Here is a 7591-nt window from a genome sequence, read left to right as displayed (position 1 = left end):
TGGGGTTTGAGGGAGAAAAACTTTGCCCAAAGTAATTTTTTTTTTTAAACTGTAGATACACTCTAAACTGTCACTTGAAGCAGCTCACTTGACTGCTTTTAAGTCTTCAGTTCACCTTGTCAGTTATCCAAAAAAAAAAAACAACCTAATATTGAAATATTTTGGAAATGTTTTGTAAAACACGTAGACAAGTGTTGGAGGCAAGTTACTTCAACAGGTTTTAAACAGAAATTGGGTTAAAGTGTTGGTATTGTAACTTTGCTCGTTTGTTAGCTTTTTTAAAATAGTAATGTTATAAACAGTCTTTCTAGATAAGTAAATGTTGATTTATGCAAAGACCTATGGCTACTTTGAAGTATAGTTCTTTTCATAAGTTTACTATAATTTGTTTCTGTACCTGATGGGGGAGGGATGTGGCCAGCAATTCCATAACCTTCTTTTGGGGAAGGATATGAAATTGATGAAGGGAGGACAATATTTGGGAACACGAAGGCTTAAAGCAGGGCTGTGAGTCCCCCTTTCTGACCCTGAGAGTATTTTACAACTTTTTCAATTGTTTCCATACAAACTGTATTAAGACTCTGTCCGTGAAACATCCTGGGGCGTTTTGTTAATGAACACTTGAGCCATTATTGCCCCTCTGTTCTACATCAATTTAAGTTCAATAAAACGTTAACTTTGCAATCCTGAGACTTTGGTCTTTCCTTGTCTGGGGGCAGGGGGGTCCTCCTACATCTCTGCGATGAAGCAGTGCGACGAACGCTGCCGCGGGGACTGCTGCGTTACCGTGGGAGCGCGGGCTGGATTCTGCTGATGTGCAAGGGGCGCGTCGGTGGTACCTCACCTCGCCGTAACGTCCTGCTGCTAATTTACGAAGCGTGCAAGAGTGCTGCTGTCAAGTGTAGACAGAGAAACGAGAAAGATGTGCGTTGAATGAATGCCAGTGAACAGGAGGCGATTTGTTCCGGCCTGTTTGACCGAGCGTGCTGCCTCAGTTCTGAAAGCAGGCGTAAGTGAACAGGAGGCGATTTGTTCCGGCCTGTTTGACCGAGCGTGCTGCCTCAGTTAGAGCTGAAAGCAGGCGTATGTAGGTATTTTCCCTGCAGATCGTCCTCTGTTTCTATCTGCTCTCCCTCTTTTTGCCTCAAGTTTAATATCCTGCCTCTTTCACTTCCCCTTCCTGTGCTGGCAGATGACCCGTGTTCCTTGTCATCTGGTGCTGGGACCAATTTCCGACTTGAAAGAGCAAAACGTTCACATGCTGAACCATTTCTTGTTTTTTCTCACTCTTCCAAGTTTTGGACTCCTGTCTGTGCTGCTTTATTACAAAGCACAGGGCATAGTCCTGGCAAAACACTTCGATACCCAGCAAATTTAAGCACCTGCGAAACTGTCACAGGCCACAGGGTTCTTCCCCTGCCGATACGCACAGCGCCATGCAGGGAAGCAAGCAGCAGCACTGTCTCGGGTCCGGCTGACAGCTGAATCGCCAGGGCTTTCCCCTCCACAGAAACTGCTTATCTGTTGCTCGCTAACTGTTGGTACAAGATGGTTGCATCACTCTCAACAGTTAATTGTTGGCTGTAAATATGAAACTGATGGATGGATAAAGGTTTTACAAGCAGATACTCTTATTCTGATTCACATTTCACTGTGCCCATGAACTGTTTTAGGATGTGTGATTTCCATGTACTTAACAGGCCCATGCATTTCTGGCTGTCATTCGATCCAGATCCCTAAAAACCAAAACAAAACCAAAAGTAACACCTCCCCAAACAGAAAAAAAACCCCACCACTCTTTTTAAAACCCTAAAAAGTTACCAATCTAATAAGTTATAGTTGCCTGAAAGGTGGAAAGCTGCTGTACATCCCTGTTAAAAATCAGGTTTTAAGTACTAAGCTATTGGCTTCCATTAGAAAATACATTCTACACCTGAGGGTTAGCCTGCATTTGCACAACAGGTCAGTGCTATGAGAGCTGTAGCCATCAGTACGCTCTGCACAGCTTGGATCTAACTCTTCTAGCTCCTGAACTCCCAAGTGCTCCTCTAGCATGTATATTTCTATAGTTTTCTATTTCAACCCTAGTCCTGAAGCAAGTTTACATTTTCCTGAAAGCTCTGCGCAAAAGCTTAAAGTTTGATGTTGAACAGGTACAGAAATAGTCATATTTTTCATTTAGACAAAGCCTTATGCAGAAGGATGAGCAGCGCAGCAGAGAGCGGAGGGCTGGGAGCAGTACGAGGGTCGTAACTCGACCGTGCCCGGCTGCCCAGCTCAGTGCTGGTCACACATCCCGGAGCCGAGGTCCCTGCTCCTGGTTCTTCACTGGCTTAATGGCCAGCTGGGCATTTCCACTGAGCAGTACAGGTGGGCTTGCATCATCTCCTAAGGTGCCAAAGGCATCTCCTTTAGAACTTCCTCTAAAGCCCGGTTGAAAATGCAATGCTAAGAAAATGCAGAATTATTCTCTGGGAATCACCCTGCAAGGTACAACTGTAATCAAGAGCTTAGTGGCTTTTTCAATGATTAAACTTTTCAAACTTTCAAGCTCTGCTGATGCATGGTAGTAGCTGGGGAACAAAGCAGGAGCATCCCTGAAGGCCAGGAGGCTGCTTGAGACCCTTGGGACCAAGGGCAGGGCACAGTGTCCCTGGGGGAGGGAGGTGACGGGGGCTTGGCAGCCTGACTGTCCTGCTGGCATCGCCAGGAGGCTGTCACCACTCCTCTGTCCCCCACCAGCCCACAGCTGGGGTTACCCGCGGTGCAAAACAGAACTGAGCATCACAGCTTGCAGCAGTGGTGGTGATGCTGCTCCTGTGAATGGGCTGGTCCCTACCTTCTGCTGTGGGCGACCGGCAGCCTCGCAGCTGACCATTGCTTTAGTAACTCTGTTCCCCCTGCCAGAGAGGTGGGACTGATCATGGCTGTTGCAAAAGGCCGGCAAGGAGAAGCACTCTGGAGTTCCTCAAACAACACACTGATGTGTGATTTGTTCCAGGCTGGTTTTGGAGCCGCAGGCAGGTTGCAGGACCCTCCTCAGCTCTACCCTGGGAGAGCTGCCAGGTCATGCGTGTTGCACACACAGCGGTCAGTAAAAGAGTGGGTTTTCTGGCAGGTTGATAAACTCAGCCTCTGCCGGCTCTGGTTCTGCTCTGACTGCCAGCCCACTGCTTGAAAAATAATTACCACGTCACAGAAACAGCTAGATGGTAAGACACTGGTAAGATTTTTAGTGTAGGAAAAAGCAAATGGCAGCATGAACATAAATAAAAAGATACCCTGGTCTTTAGAAATTCTCATGTATGAAATTGAGCTTCTCTGCCCTTCACAGAGAATGGGGCTGTCGTGGCTCCAACTTGTCTGGCTATTTTTTCATGTTAACAGACTGTGGCTGGCATTTAAAAGAACTGATGTAGTTGTTGGTTATACACTTACTGCCCACAGCGAGCCCCCGAGTCTTCATCCTGAGCAAAGAATAGTGAGAACTTTATGTGTTCATCTTCACCTTGAAGCTCCCAGGTAAATTTCCAGATTACGTGGAAAATCTTTCAGGTTAAGAAACACCCAGATTTCTCCCCCCCCAGCCACAAAAGTAAAAATCAGGGCTGGCTTTCCTCCAGCTGAGTCTACCTCTCTGGCCAGCAAAGGACTCAGCCAGCAGCCAGCACAAGATGAAGGTGGATGCAGCGGTGTCCTTAGGCTCAGCCGTTGTTTTTAGCTCCACCAGCCGGGTGTCCCGCAGACCAAGCTCTACTGCTCCCCCTCCCTCTTGATGGCTCTGTCCCTCTCAAAGCATCCTCATGAGTGCACAGCTCCAACCTTCTGTAAAGAAGAAAAGCGTCAAAGCTCACTTACGCGTTACACGCTTCCTCAGCCTGTGCAGAGGCGGAGAGGTGCAATCCTGCAAGCTGTCCGCTGTGCTGCTTGTTCGAAGGGGAGCCTCCTCACATGAGTACCTCCCCTCCATAGAAGCACACCACGCTCTGCCCAAGCCCTTGCTGATGCCCTGGGTGCACCCAGCTCAGCAACCTTCCGGGTGCTCAGCGGGGATGGGGTGAGATAAACCGACTCTCCCCGCTCTCCTCGGGCAGCTGGGCTTCAACGAGCAGCCGGGAGCAGAGTGGAACTGGGAAAAGGGAAAGGTCTCAGTACTGGAGGATTTTTTTTTTCCCCTCCATCACTAAGCCTGAACCTCCTCCTCCTTTCTGAACATGACGCCATGTGCACAAGGCTAAGAACGGCTTCAAGACTTAATGAAAAACAGGCTTTTAAAATAGCCATTTTTCTAGTAACAACATTGAATACTAAACCCACGCTGTAAAAAATTCTACGAGGACATCTCTTCACTGGAAAGCCAAAAATACTGACCTGGAGAGGAAGAATAACTGCAAGCCTTTTAAACATGAAGCTTTGACCAGAACTCAGTCTTCCACTCCAAACAACCCGCTATACTTGGGTGAAGTGTCGCTGCCTTAGGGGTTTGTCTTCTCTGTCTTGCAATCTGAGGCTTCTGGAGCAGACGAGGACTGGATGATGCATCTGCCTTCATGCTGACAACACTTTCTGCAGCATTTTCTAAGAGCGACTGTGGTCTTCTCCTATATGAGACTGCTAAGGACAGCAACTACTGTGTTGTTCTCCACTAGCAGAGCTTCCCCTGCTACCGCTGCTGTGAAGTGGGCACAAACCATCCCCAGATAACCCTTGATGGCTGCATACCATGTCACAACCCCAGAAACAAGATGCCAGCTGTTATCACTGTGATCTGCAGCAAACTTAATGCCAATCCTCTGCATGATTTCTAACCATCCATCCATGCATCCCTTCCCACTGTAAATCACTTGCAGTTGCACATTTTTGTCACAACATGGTCAAAATTTCACCAGACAAGCTTTCAGGAAACAGAAGACGAGCAGGTCCTCACAGATTTACAGTAGTGGCAGCAAAGATAAGATAAAGCAGTCTTAATAAGTGTTCTTGGCTGAAATGCCTCCTGCTTCCAGAACCACTGAAAAAGGCTGACGGACAATGAAAAATGCAGAGAGGCTGATGTTCATAAAGCTCCTCTACCCCCAGGACAGTGCTAAGAGAACCAGCACTGGATGAGAAGGGCAGAACAGGGAACTGGAAACTAGTGACAATTTTGCAGATCAGGAGAGGAAGGACAAAGCAAGTGCTTCAAGAGAAGCAAACGGAAGGTGGCCCCTAGAATGTCTTGCAGCACTGTAAGGAGCAAATGCAGATAATGCAGACAATTGTGGAGCAATACACACAAAGTTGTCCTTTCTAGCATCTTTCAAGGCCCATTGACAACCAAAACAATGGTGTGATGTGTGGAAACAATGGTTGTGTTTCAGAGCAGGCTTGCTGTGTGCTTTCCCAGTGAAAGCATCTTCCTAGCTATCTGGCAGGAAAGGACCACAACTGCATCTGGAAGTGTCTTTCCTGACCCAGAAGTTTTGCTGGCATCCTGGAACGGCATCGTGGTACGGCCGAGGTGGCCTGTTGCTCATGTCTCACACTTACAAATGCCACGCCACCGCATCCAGCTAAGGAGCAGGTTACTGCAGGCATCTGCTCCCATTATACATGGCCTGTTCATTTGCTCGTACCAGTAACTGAGCTGTGGCCGTAACCACACTCCTGTTGGAGTTACGGAATTCTTTAAAGTTTGTGAAAACGGAAGAATGAGACCAAGTATCATGCAGTCACAGGTCACCCAACAGGACGTTCAGCATCCATGCCAGAGACGAGAGCTGAAGGACCGTGGGAATTTTAATGGTGTGAAAATAAGGGAAACACATCAGCTATTGATAGAGAATCAGCAAATTGTAGAAGTTGACCTCCAAAGCAACGAGGTCCTTGGGCAAGGCAACACTCCACAAAGCATTTCAGAAGCATCCCTAACTCATTGCACCAGGAAGTCATGAACAGAACAGACCATGTCGTGGCTCCAGCCAAGATTGTCATGGGTAGAAGAGAGAACTAACAAGAGACACTTGGGCTTGGATGTCTGAGAAGGTGGTTATGGGATGCCACTGACCACAGTCTCTTGGGCACTGCCTGTCTTCTCTTCTCCTGAAAAAACCTGCCCTAGAGGGGAAGGAGGACGAGATCGTCTCATCCTCCCTTTCTTGTATATTGTGCACAGAGCATCCAATGCACTGACAATTACTGGGCACAAGGTTGAAAAATGCTCAGGTAAAGGCAAAGCAGAGCAGGTGCCTGCGTGTTAGGCAGCTGGGATGGCAGCAGGGAAGGAGATGGCTCAGAGGGACACAGCGCTGCCTCAGCCAAGCTCTTCACGCAGCAAATATCAGCGATGGGGCCAGAAACCAAACAGACGTGGAGAACAGACATCGTTCCATCTTTTATCTAAGTCTTTCTGAAAGGGTAGGAGTTGTATTGGTAAGCACTGTGAGGAAGCAGACAGGTTACTAAATAGGCGATTCCTATCTTCAAAGACTATCCAGTCAGCATCTTGCATAAACAGATGCTTCAGATTGACTCTCCGAAAAGATGCATAATCCTTCCATGCACTACAGTTACCTATGAGCAGGATATCAGAAGTGCCTTCCAGAAATATGGCATTTTATCTCCAGTTTCCACCAATTACTGTTCATAAAAAGGAGTTTTCACTCACCGCTCACTGTATCGGTTCACATTTTACATAACCAACTTTTCCTATGAATAGCAGAATCTGCACCTCTGTCCTCCTGATGCCCTGCTCAACCACCTCTTACATCAGCGACCTGTCACCTAAAGCACGCTTAAAGTAGGTATTTTTGCTGGTTAGAGGTGTTTCCCCCTCTTTTTTCCTTCCATCCTGTTCCCACTGCAAATCCACAAATTATGCCAGCAACATTTAAAAAAAAAAAAGGAAACATTGCATCCTTGCCTTTTGCAAGTGTTTTATTCCAGGTGTTCTTGAGACAAACGTTAAAACAGGAGGACAAGGATTCCCACAAGCAATACTAAAGTTCTACATGATTCAAAGAGGGCTTATGTTGATGGTCCTTTGCTGCTGCCAGCTAGAATTGTGCCTGCTCATTGATCTCTGCGACCACACTAATTAAGAGAATTAGCTGAGGGCTTGAGTTAAAAGCTACGGTTACAATGAAGCACACTGAGCCCTGTTCTTACCCGGTGTGTTTTCTTTGACTGGCAAGACAGCATACCTCAATTTCTGAATGTTTCTGCTATTATGGAATTTTGAGATAAAGCACTCGAGAAGAAAAAGCAGACGGAAACCACCAGCCCTTTTTGATCAGAGCTCTGAAACTCCTCAAGGCTGTTTGCCCTGTGGAAACACGTATGGTTAGAATTAAGGCATAGCTGGAACAATGATGACTCAACATAAAAATGCATGTTAACTAAATTAGCCAATAAAAGCTAAAAGCCCGTCATCACACGGGGCCTGTCGTGGAGGATGCTGAGAGCTGACCCCGCTTGGGTCTCCTGCAAATACCAGCTAGAAGTGGTGACTTTGCACTGCGGTTGTCTCCTTCTCCAGACACTGATCTTTGTGCTTTTAGGCTGAAGAGGGTTTCCTTGGGTTTTCTATTATTATTATTATTATTATTATTAT

This window comes from Aptenodytes forsteri, unplaced genomic scaffold, assembly GCF_000699145.1.
Source record: "Aptenodytes forsteri isolate BGI_AS27 unplaced genomic scaffold, ASM69914v1 Scaffold203, whole genome shotgun sequence".
In the NCBI taxonomy this organism is placed as follows: domain Eukaryota; kingdom Metazoa; phylum Chordata; class Aves; order Sphenisciformes; family Spheniscidae; genus Aptenodytes; species Aptenodytes forsteri.
The sequence above is the reverse complement of the archived record's forward strand: the minus strand, read 5'-3'. Positions refer to the sequence as shown.